Source organism: Danio rerio, chromosome 8, assembly GCF_052040795.2.
Source record: "Danio rerio strain M-AB ecotype USA chromosome 8, GRCz13ab, whole genome shotgun sequence".
NCBI lineage: Eukaryota > Metazoa > Chordata > Actinopteri > Cypriniformes > Danionidae > Danio > Danio rerio.
In genome coordinates, this window is record NC_141028.1 from 55,171,658 (window position 1) to 55,185,059 (window position 13,402).

At 32.8% G+C, this 13,402-nt stretch overlaps 1 protein-coding gene across 13 annotated transcripts in view; it reads right to left on the reverse strand.

Annotated features, from left to right (window-relative positions):
- The window catches only part of kank3 (KN motif and ankyrin repeat domains 3), a 45,655-nt gene extending 33,197 nt beyond the window's left edge, over positions 1-12,458 (reverse strand). For 12 of the 13 annotated variants that reach the window (XR_015497156.1, XR_015497155.1, XR_015497153.1 and 9 more), the window contains exon 1: positions 12,267-12,458. The gene's annotated coding sequence lies outside the window, so the exon portion shown is untranslated. 13 annotated transcript variants of the gene reach the window in all.
- Between the last annotated feature and the right edge of the window lie 944 nt (positions 12,459-13,402).

Genomic DNA, 13,402 nt, shown 5'->3' on the forward strand with positions numbered 1-13,402 from the left:
AAAATGTAATCGAATCGAGGATTTGAAGGATCGTGACACCCTTAATATATATATATATATATATATATATATATATATATATATATATATATAGTCGTTTTATTGCAGTTTTTGGACATTGACTTTTATATTGATGAACAGGGGTTACATTAGAAATCTGGGCAAATGTTAATTGTGAAAACGTCAGTGGTTTAAACCAAGTCGTCTCAAGGTCTTTAGGTTTATTTGACTTTATATTTTGACTTCCTAATTACTGCAAGTAAATGAAGCATGTCAAAGACTAAACAGAGAAGCTTAAACAAGAGCTTTTCACAAAAATGTTTCAGTGTAATGGTCTGGTCTTGTGTTTCGAAGATGGGTTTATAATGATTTGAGTGTTGAAGAAAAGTTGACAGAATTATAATTTAGGGTAAACTAAGCACTTGGCAGATGCTTTAATGCAAAGCAACATATTAGGCTGGCCACAAACTTGAAGATTTTCAGCCTGATTTGCATCCCACCAACAACTGAGGGGGGACTGGGTTGATAGATTTGAGGCTTGCTGCAACAAGATCAAAAGATTCTCAATTGTGTGGTGTCATGATGATTGTTTTACTGAGTCTGATCCCAGATCGTAAATTTCAGTCGTGTTTGATATAGCTTAAACATGGCGGCCACAAACATGTCATGAAAGTGACCTAGAGGAATGATTTGTACAGCTATGACAACAGTGAGAATGCTTCCATGTTTCTCAGCATATTTCTTTTTTCTTCTTAAGTCAATTTAGATTAAGTTCTTCTAAAAAATTGCAAGCGTGTGGTCTTGGGTTGTGGCTGAAGCATCTAGTGTGGGATTTCAGAGACTTGTATCTGGTGTCCGTATGTTTGATAATTGTTAAAGGGGTGCTATTTCACTTTTTAAATGTTAGTAAGTGTGTTATAGTGTGTTTGGGCATAAAAGAAGATCTAAAATATAATAAATGCACTCAAAAAGTTTTTAAAATCTCTCTTCAAGCACTATAACACTGTTTACAGCATAAACTACTACGTCAATGATCCCCTCAGGTGCTGATTATGTGCTTTATTCAGTGTCAAATGTTACCAGTGTGAGTCTGAATACCATTTCACATGACATACAGCTGGGAAACTAAATATTGAACATGTTTTTCATGGGAATAATATTTCTAAAGAAGCTGTTGACATTGAACCAGATTATGGTAAAAAAAAAAAAAAAACTAAACAATTCAAACATAAAAAAGAGAGAATAACTAGTTATGTGTAATGACAATGAAATTGCAAAAAGTACTGAACTACTGAACCACATTCAATACTTTATATAAAGTATCTTGATGGTTCTGTGGGTCTCGTCTATCAAAAATCTTTATTTTGTATTTTCTACTGGATTAAAGTCAAGTGATTGGCTGAAAAACCATTTCCATTTCCTCGGCTGTGTTTTGGATCATTGTCTTGCTGAAATGTCCACTCTGGTTTCATCTTTATCCTCCTGATAATGTAGATGTTGGACTGAAGCAGATAATATTAATTTACAATGACGAATGGCAGATGATTGCTGAACAACTACTGAGAGATTTCAGTTGCTGTCTGGTCTTTCACTGCCTTTCTACAACTCCCTTTATTCATGTGTTCAATACTTTTTCTTTTGTCATTTCATTTTATTGCGCATAACTTAATTTGTGAAATAATAAGTTTTGTTGTCTTTGCCTATATAGATTTCTTTAGTTGTTAACAACATCAGGTGAAACTTTCAAGTCAAGGTCACCCTTAGAAATATGTTTTCTGAGAAAAATGGTGACGTGTTCAATACTTTTTTTTCTTGTTGTACTGACAGCGGCAACATATAGTTTACCTAAGATTCTGTAAGTAAAATAACTAGCAAACATGAACATACATTTTCAGTCTGTACTTTTAATCATGTTAAAGAAGATTAATATTTATTAGTATGATTAAAAACCTTCTGAACGGCTGATATGTTTCTGTCAAGTCACGTCTAGGCATGAGCCGGTATAAGATTCTGACGGTATGATAACATTGGATAAAAATATCATGGTTTCACGGTTTTGCGGTATTGTGATTACTGCTCTAAAATATAATCTTTTTAAATGTCTGGGTAAAAACAGGGCTTCTGCAGGTTTCATTACGCTTTAAGACCGTTCTAAGACCATTATCAATGAAATTTCAGAATATCACAGGACAAAACGCTAATAATTTTTTGTAAATGAACAACAAAAAACAACAGATTTTTTTACTTGCCCAAGTAAAACTAAAATTCAGTTATTTCTTAGCCACATATTTTAAATAATGTGTTAAAACAAGCTAACTGTAGTTATATACATATATTTTTATTAGCACAACCTTTATTTTTTTAAAAAAGAAGCTATAACAAACAAAATTTCTGCACAACATAAATAACGTTTTTTACAATGTAATTTTGTTTTCTAATGTTCAATAAAATATTTTTTTTTTAATTCTGAGGTCTTAATCAAGGTAAATAATAATTTTGAGGGCAATATTTTTATTTAATCGACACTCATCATGAGATACTAATCTAAAAGTCTTCTGAGAATCAACCCAAAACAGAATATTTTTTACAAATGCAATGTAGCATTAATAATATTCAATTAAAGACAGTCAGAATGTCTCAAAGTTTTAAAAGCTGTAATAAGATTTATGCACAACATAAATTTATGCATAAAAACATGGAGAACTTTTAAACACGTCATTGTAAGGATGAAAGGAAGACAATTAAACCATATTGCCAAATAGTTAATAAATGTTAATTTTATTAAACATTTTTTTAAATGGATTTGTTAGTTTTACTGATTGGCCATAGCTTTACATGGACAATAGTTGAAAATTATGACCTGTTTAAAAGTATTTAAGACCCACAACAGCATATTTCAGTGAATTTAGTTTTTGAAATTTAAGACATTTTAAGACCATGCGGACACCCTGAAAAAAACTAACCTTTTTCCCCTTTGAACACAATATAGTTTATTTTGAGATACATTTTTAATATTTGTGAGCAGTAAACGTATCAGGCTGCTCTCTTCATTAGTTTCAACAACTCAGATTTACAATTTAAAACAGCATTTTCGATATTTTTTTCTGCTGGCGATACTGTTTTCCTAAAAAGCTGGTAAAAAAACCTTGAAAACGGTTATCGTCCCATGACTAGTCATGTCTACTTTAGCACAATCATTCTTTAAAAAAAAAAAGACAAGTAATTAATTTTGTTAAACATTTTTTTTTATATGGATTTGTTGGTTGCACCGATTGCCCATAGCTTTACATGTGAAATATATATATATGTATAAGTGAAAATTTTGACCTGTTTAAATGTATTATTTAGGTCCCACAACGGCATATTTCAGTGAATTTTTTAAGGCCTTAAATTGAGCTTTTGAAATTTAAGACATTTTAAGACCCCGCAGACAAAACTTTTTTTCCCTTTGAACATAATGTTTTGAACATAATATTTGAAACATAATATTTTGAGAAACATTTATAATATTTTGGAGCAGTAAATATGTCAGGCTGCTCTCTATTAGTTTCAAAAACACAGATTTCTTTACAATTTAAAACTTTTTTCTGCTGGCGATACTGTTTGCCTAAAAAGCTGGGGAAAAAAAAACTTTGAAAACGGTTATCGTCCCATGCCTAGTCACGTCTACTTTAGACAAACAAATTGCTTGTCGCTGGAATCTTGTAGCATGTTGTTAGGAGTCAGGACGTGCCTTTGTCAGGCATTTAATACACATTTTATTAGTTTACATCTTCCCTGAGAATTGAACCCGTGATCTTTCCAAAGCTAACGTAATCTTCCATTGTTTAAACTACAAGAATGAACTTTTCATTGACTTTGTTTTGAAGAAAGTAGCAGCGCGAACATTCTGCGAATTATCTCCTTCCCTGTGCAACAGAAGAAACAAGCTGTTTTTAGGATGTTCATATTTTCACCATGTTTCATATTGAGTAATAATGAGTCTTTTTTTGACCAGTTTTGACCAGTTTTACGTCCAGCACAGCTGCTCTTTCCTGAAGGGAAGTGAGCCTGATAAACCCCAGGGTCTCCTGAAAACAGCAGCCATTGTCTTTCAGGACAGCGAGAGCTAGACAGTTGATCAATGGAGCAAAAGCTGCTTCCTCAAAGCCCAGGCAAAGCAAAATAAACAAGGAAACGGAGCACATGCACATACGACATCGGCTCATTTTTCAGTCTACGAAAGCCAAAGTTTAAAGGCTAGATGCTGCAGGAAGCGCTGACCTATTTTAAATAGTCACATTTATCTTGTGTACATGCAAATCTAATACACATCAACATGACTTTTAAGATGGTTGAATCATTTACTGTAATAAAAAAAGTCTTGCCAACTTAATTTTTTGTGTTGAATTAAATGATCTTTTCTAGTATTCTCAACTTACAACAATTAAACCGACTAAAAATATTAAGTTAAACTTTGTACTAGGTTTGGCCGAGGTCGACCAATTGGGCATCGTATGATGTCTAATGTGAAACATTGCGATGGAGGATGGCAGCGTCATCATAGCTGTAGGTGAATTTATTATTTATGAATTGTTAATGAATTCATAATGAATTAATTATTTGTAGCCTACCGTTTCAACTTCCTGACCCGCATGGGCATAAATACAGATAAGTGACACACAAATTACCACCTGTCAATCACATTTCCGCAGGACTCTGCCATGAATAGGCAGAGTGATCTGTCTCGTTATAATGCCGTTGACAAACTTGGTTGGTAATAAAGGTGCACAACCAACAGCAAATAACCAGCAGTATCTGAGGTTTTCACTAAAATTACTGAGTACAAGCGTGAAAGCGAAAGATTGAAGCAGTGTACTCGCACTGAGAGACGTTCCCTGATAGCTTTAAAAGACTGCAGAGTCATTAAATAGAGACAAGATTAATTGAATATCACGTTTAACAACTATAGTGAGACTCGATCGAGTGGTACATCCTCGATAAACTGTCCGACGTGCACTGCTCTCTGGGGTTTTGTGCTTAAAGCACCCCCTGACACACTGCTGGAGATTAGACATGCGTAGGCATGGGACGATAGCCATGTTTGGAAAAGTCAAGGTTTTAAAACCACCAAAATTTTCAGCTATGCCGATCCTAAGGTATGTGTAAGATTTTGGTAACACTTTATAATAACTACATACTAACCATTAGCCAATGGCCAATGCATTAATAACCAAGCATTAGCAAATAGCGAATTTTATTATCTCTTAAGCATTAACTCTACATTAATAAACGTTAGTAAACAGTTTATAACTGCAGCTACAAATGCTGTATTCTTGACTTACAACCACATTTATAATGTGATTAATAGCTGTAGCTTTATACTTTGTTAATGATTTATATTTCATTATTTACTGTTATTTAATTAGTTATTTCAGTTATTTAAGAATTCAGAATGAGTTAGCAAATGATTAATAAACTATTAAAATTAACATTAATGATTCTTATTATTCAGACATTTATTAATAGTTAATTTGTATGTCAATACTTGCTTTATTAAGTCAACTTTATCCAGTTTTGTGACCTAATCTAAAGTGAAGACTATTAATGCTTTATAAATCTCTTATGAATGGTAATTGAAGGCTCAGTTATATTCTAAACAGGAAAAAAGAACATAAACAACATTATTCATTCCTATTCGTTAGAAGATACACAAATGAAACTGTATTAAATAAAAATAAATCTTTGCAACCTTCTCTAAAATAAAGTTACTGTACAGTTTAAACATTTTTTTAAACAGTTTTGCATTCTATTACTTTGTTAAATGATTATAATGTTGTTGTTTTATTCAATTTTATGTCGTATTTTGACTCTCCTCTTATTCGGCAATTATTAAACTTTACAGTAATTTTATTTTTTTTTTAGAAAGGATTGCAAAGATTATTGTTCATTTAATACTGAGCCTTTAATTTGATTTATTTATTATACATGTGATTATGCCGTTGAACTGTTATATAAGCGCAACATCACACTCGTAGCAGTGCGATGTGGCTGTATATCGTCACTGGTGAGACGCTCCAAGTGTCCCTATCTCTGTGTTTACACTCAGTAAAAAGAGGTGAGTTTGGTGAGCTGATGACCTTCACAGCCAATCACAATAATTTCTGTTGAGCAAGTGAACACACTGGCAAATAATCTGTGTTTAAGAACGTGCTCAACATCACTGAAATGTTTACGGGAAATGGAGGTTTTTAAAATTTCAATTTCAATCAACTGGTACCGAATTCCAGTATCGTGACAACCCTAATATATATATATATATCGCAATGTGATCATTCACAATAGTCTCATTGTGAGTATGTTCTATGTTGAGTCTGGATATTAATTTATCATTTTGCAAGTGTCTTTTAAGGCCTGTAAATGTGTGAGGGTTTTAAAAGCATTCAAGCTTAAGAAATTATACCGTTTAATATTTATTAATATACATTTTTTTTTATTTTGTTTATCAAATAAAGAATAAGAAGACTACTATTTTACATTTGATAATTCAATTACTGTATACCTGAATACAGATCGACTCCTCTGAAAACAATCAAACGCTGTTTGTTTAAATGGTATCCTTATCCTTATCTTTATTGAATTTATCTATGCTTGTTGATTGTTTCTTACATTTTTGCACAATATGCACAAATTCTTTCCAAATATTTATCCAACAAATCTGATGAAATTGTATTCCTATCACAATATATATCGCAGAATATAAAAATATTGCAGTTTTTTTTCCAATGCCGTATGCCCCTAATATAAAGTAATGAATCTGGCCTGTATTTGTTGACAGTATACAGTGCACAAATGAAGCAAAATCCCACACATATAAATCAGTATTCACCCAGGCAAGTGTCTCAGTTCTTTAAATAATGAACACAATGTTCAGCTCTTTATCTAGCACTGTATGAGTGTGTGTTTGTGTGTATTCGAGAGTATTTTTGGCTGGACAAGCAAGGAGCTGTTTTATATGAGTCTATTTCCAACTTGATTATCAACTTGATCCTGTCAATGTCAGGGCATTTCTGCCATAACAGCGCACCATAACTCTTCATAGACTTTCCATGAAGTAATAAGCTGCTTAAGAGATACGTTTTTGTAGACAAATTTTAGCCATTTGACTAACTTCTGCCATAGACAATGAATTTATACCCTCCATCCCTTCAAATGAGTAGTTGCTATATTCTAGGCTGATATGGCTAGGAACTATACTCTCATTATGGTGTGATAAGGGATTGTGTTGCTATATTTTCTCACAGCATGAGAAATGGTATTAAACAGCACTGTTATGTAGTTAGCTAGCTGAGGACTACTTTCATAAACTGTTTAACATCATTGCGTCTGCAAATTTTAGATTATCATGCCAGAATGAGAGTATAATTCCTAGCCATAACAGCCTAGGAAATAGCAACTTTTCATTTCCCATCAGTCTTAGCACATGCTTCAACTACTGCTGTAACTCATTTTTGAGCTCGATGCTAATGGTCTAATCTGATTCCATAGATACACTACTGTAGATATCACATATAGACCCTGAGCCTGCGTCAATAGCGCCGTCACATTTGTACAGAGCTTCCAGGTCATTCAACCGCACTAGTCAAGACCTAAAGCCAACGTGAAGATGCTGAACTTTAGGTGTGGTATCGCGCAAACAAAGTGTAAAGGCGTAACATTTCATAGGTAAGATTTCGTTTTTTGTAAGTTACAAACTTTTGTGCTTAACAGATAACGCTATTGATGATAATACAGTGCTGTTCATATGGAAAAGTAGCTCCAACTCGAACTAAATACTAGGCTTATGCTAGTTTTGTTAAATAAAATAAGCAAACAGTGTAAATGAAATATGACAACAAGACACTGCGGTGCTAGAAACTTGTATTATTGTCTAATAAGTGAACGAGTCGTTCATAACAGGGACTCCTTTAAATCCTTTGAGTAAATGAAGCAATTTGAGCACAGTAAAATCCGATAAATGAAGAGATTAGAACTCAAACCAACTGAGTACTGTAAAACCCAATAAGTTAGGGCAACTCAAACCGTTTAAGGAAAACGATTGCAACAAACCATTTGAGTTAAAGCTATTCTATATGAAAACTGTAAACTTTCTTCTTTTAAATTAAAGTAATGAGGTATTTTATTAACTGTTTACCTTCAACACTGAGTTCAAAACTCTTTTCAGATGAGTAGAATTACCTTTAAGTCAACTCTGAGTTAACTACACTGCTTTCATTTGATAAAGTTGACTGTTGAGTTTTACATTGTAAAAATAATATGTAAACGCGCTATTTTAATAGTATTTTATCAAACAAAATGCAGAAGATACTTAAAAAAAAACAATAAAAGGTAATAAATCCAAACTTCTGACCCTAGTTTAACTTCCTGTAGAGGCTAATAACTTTTGTCTGACTTTGATTAAACTTCAGTTTATCACCGAAATCAATGTCTCATCTTCACTTGCTTCCTAATCTAGTTATTTTGTTGGCTGCCTCTTACAAAAAGCAGCTTTAGACAAACAAACCCATGTGCATCAACTCTCAACCTACAGATAAAACAAAGTCAGAAAGTCAGTCAAAGCCAGACGTGCGCAACATTTTCTATGCTCATTTAAACAGTTTGTGACGTGCTAATTGGTTTAACATTTTCAGACAGACCTCTATCTCCCGTGGCTTAACAATTATCCACATACCGACAAATAATGTGATTTAGATAAAGAGAAAGTTTCGATGAACACTGCAGACTCTATTCCCCTGTAAACAACTTATACATGAACCACGTTGAGGGACGAACAAAGAACTCTTGTCCTGGAAGCGAGTCAAAATCATGTACCACTATTTAACCATATTAGATTAAAGAGAGGAATGTTTTAAACCACATTTACAGTGTAAAGCTGCACTTTTGAATGGGATGAAATGAAAACAGAACAGATTTTTTTTTTTACTATTTATATCTATATGAATTTGATCACATGGACTTAAAGAGGCTATACAGGCATCTACTAAAATCCTCAATGTTCATCATCATCAGCCTCAGAGTGAACTTTATTAATCAGAAGACGATATTAATTTTAGCATCGTCCTGAATGTCAGATTTCACTTTATGGGGAAGGAGAGGAGCGGATGGTGGAGGGGCGACCCAGACGGGCCTGTAAATAGAATCATGAGACCTGAGGCATGTGATTCTTTAGTGTTTCGGAGGCAAGTTTAATTTTCAGGTACTTTTTTGGAAAAACAATATAGTGCATTGTTAAACGTAGTTTAATAGCGGAGGACAGCACACTCGATTAGTGGAACAGTCATGCATTTATTGATTTTGAACTTTTTTTTGTTTGTGTGTGTGTGTGTGTGCATTTTCAATTGATTTATTTGACTATTTTAACATTTATTTATTGGCTATTGCATTTCAAGTATTGCACAAATCACATTAATTAATTAAATTTTATTATTTAAGTTGAAACAATTTCTGTCGCTTGTTTTTAGTACCAAATTTTATTTACTTATTTTTCCCCGATTTCTGTTTAACGGAGAGATTTTTTTCTAAACACATTTCTAAACATCATTGTTTTAATAACTCATTTCTAATAACTGATTTTTTTTTATCTTTGCCATGATGACATTAAATAATATTTGACTAGATATTTTTCAAGACACTTCTATACAGATCAAAGTGACATTTAAAGGCTTAACTAGGTTAATTAGGTATTGTCTGGCGATGGTTTGTTCTGTAGAATACCGGAAAAAAATATAGCTTAAAGGGGCTAATAATTTTGTCCTTAAAATGGTGTTTAAAAAAATAAAAACTGCTTTTGTTCTAGCCTAAATAAAACAAATAAGACTTTCTCCAGAAGAAAAAAATAATCTAAGACATACTGTGAAAATTTCCTCACTCTTTTTGAACATAATTTGGGAAATATTAAAAAAAAACTTTTGAGCAGCAGGAACTAGAAGACTAATCAGGATAGAGGGAAAGATGAATGCAGCAATGTACAGAGACATCCATGACCTCAGACTGGGGCGACGGTTCATCTTACCTCAGGACAATGACCCAAAGCATACCACCAAAATATCAATGAAGTGGCTTTACATCAACTCATTGAATGTTCTTGACTGGCCCAGCCAGAGCCCAGACCTAAATCCTATTGAACATCTCTGGAGAGATCTGTAAATGGCTGTATACCGTCACTTCCCATCCAACCTGATAGAGCTTGAGAGGTACTGCTATGTGGTATGGGCAAATTTCCCAAAGACAGATGTGCCAAGCTTGTGGCTTCATATTTAAAAAGACTTGAGGCTGTAATTGCTGCCAAAGAGGCATTAACAAAGTATTGAGAAAAGGTTGTGAATACTTCTGTACATGTGATTTTTTAGGTTTTATTTTTAATAAATTTGCAACAAATTAAAAAAAAAAAATCTTTTTCACATTGTCATTATGGGGTATTGTGTAGAAATTTGAGGAAATAAATGAATTTAATACATTTTGGAATAAGGCTGTACACTCTCAGAAATAAAGGTACAGGAGCTGTCACTGGGGCAGTGCCTTATTTGTACCTGAAGGGTTTATAATGGTACCTAAAAGGTACTTTTTAGGTACATGTGGGTAGTAATTTGCACCTTTTAGGTACCACTGTGGACTATGTGGGTGCCACTATGTATCTTTTATAAAGGTACTGCCCCAGTGACAGCTCCTGTACCTTTATTTTTTTTTGAGCATAACATAAAAAATGTGAAAAAAAAAAGTAAAGTGCTATGATTACTTTCCGGATTCACTGTATATATGAGCAATTCCATGCAATTGTCAACCTTGCAATGAAAAAAATAAAGTTTATGCCAAAATAGCAAAATCCTTTCTACATTTTTTGTGTAAGCAAGTATTTTACAATGCTTTAAAAATACTAAAAAATGTCTTTGTTAATGTTTAATTAACCAAAAGCACACACATGCCAATATCACATGTCACATCCATAACGGAGAGATTTCTCATTCATAAAAGAGCTTTGACCTGATAAATGCAAAACTAAATAAAAAATTATTAAATCTTTAAATAAAATATTTTAAACTAAATCCATAGTGTTTGTTGTATAGAGAGTCAACTCTTGTCCTGTTGATCAGCACTGTTTCTTTTGGGTTGTGCGGTTTAATTCAAAGAATTTCTACAAAGTATGTTGTATACGGAAAATATATATAAAATATTATATATATAATATATATAAAAAATATAATGTTAACATATACTTTCTCTGTGAATTTATGTTTTGAGATTTTACTGCAAATGTCACATCTATAAAGCTGGAATTGCTCTAAAATTAAAATTTTTCCCAATTTCTGCTTAACGGAGAGATTTTTTAATACATTTCTAAACATTATAGTTTTAATAACTCATTTCAAATAACTGATTTATTTTATCTTTGCAATGATGACAACAAATATTTGACTAGATATTTTTCAAGACACTTCTGTACAGATTAAAGTGACATTTAAAGGCTGAACTAGATTATTTAGGCAAGTTATTGCATAACGATTGTTTATTGTGTAGACTATCAAAACAAAATTAGCTTAAAGTGGCTAATAATTTTGACATATATATATATATATATATATATATATATATATATATATATATATATATATATATATATATATATAACACAATTTTAACCATTTTATGTACTGCATAGCCTACTACACACACTGTTTTTTAATCTTGACATTAATTAAAAATTTTGCATTAAATAAATCACTGATCTAAAATTGATTTTATATTCGCATATTCAGACATTCTCCTTGATAATGAAATTTCAGAAAAGTATCATTTGCAAATTCTAAGCAGGGAAATCATATCATCAGCTAATACACTGTTCACAGTCAATTAAATAGTGCTTTTGTTGTTTTAAAGTCATGCTTATTTCAGGACGAATATTTAAAGAAGGCTAAAATAGGCACCGTGTCACAAGTAGATAGTTTAAAATGAATGCATATGCGATATAAATCAGCTTTACCTCAATAATTTAGCTTACTTCTGAAACCCTAAACGAGCGAGCCACAACAAGACAGACATAAGACTCCTTGTCACACAACCCACCCCTCATGTATTGCAGTACAACATGGCCAACATGACTTTTACCAGTGACAGTTAAACTTTATCATCGTTCAAGCGATGATGTTCAACATAAACCTTCAACTACCTGAGGAGAGTCTGTTGAAGAATTACGTCCAGCTACTTTCGGAAGTCACAAAACTCTGCCTTACCCTATGGATGAAGTTTGCTGCTGCTTCTTTTTCTTTGCGCGTTATTAATCCGGGTTTGTGCTGATTGATTTCAGCCGTCGGTCGACCCGTAGTTACCGTTCATTCCGTAGTTAGTAAATGATTACCAGTCTGTGGCGGGATCCCGTTGAAATAATCTGCTTGACTGTATCGCTCGCGCTCATGGGCGGCGCTGCATGTCTTCTCCTGGCGGCAGGGCATTGAATGGGTGGTCCTGATTTTTTCCCACCCATGTAACTACGTCGTAATCTTCAAGTTCAAGAGCTCTACATTTAGGCCTATCTGAGTCAGGCATGAATATTGGATATCTCAGACTGGAAGTCCCCAAGAAACCCGGTTAATATCGGCTGTACAGTGTTCCCACATTCTCATAAGCTACTTTCCTGAAGACAGACTGACAGATGAAACTAATTGTCAAAATGTTATACTGGCTTATTACTAAAGAAAAGGCTGCATCTTCGAATTATGTATTTTAATCTATTACAAACAAATAAATGCTTGTTTATTACTCAGAAATTTTTGAGCACCCTTTCTTTTTCAAAAGAAGACATTTTGAAGAATGATGGAAGCTCATTGACCATGACCAATATAGGCTATTTTTCTTACTATGGGTGGTTAACAGTTTTCAACATTCTTCAAAATATCGTCTTTTGCTATTAACAGAAAGATTTAACTCATAAAGCTTTGGAAGCTTAAAGTGGCCAGTATACTGTCATTTTAGGGTAAACTCTCACTTAAAAAGCCCTTTTCAGTATATAAAGTCACTTTTGTCAGGAAAACCATGCTTGTTTTTGAACCATGTGCATTAAAAGGGATTATATACTGACATTACATACATTAGAGTTACAAATATACAGTTGAAGTCAGAATTATTAGCCCCCCCCCCCCCCCTACATATATATATATATATATATATATATATATATATATATATATATATATATATATATATATATATATATAGCCCCCCCTTGAAACTGTTTTTCCTTTAAAAATATTTCCCAAATGATGTTTAACAGAGCAAGAAAAAAATTCACAGTATGTCTGATAATATATTTTCTTTCTGGAGAAAGTCCTATTTGTTTTATTTCGGCTAGAATAAAAACAGTTTTTATTAA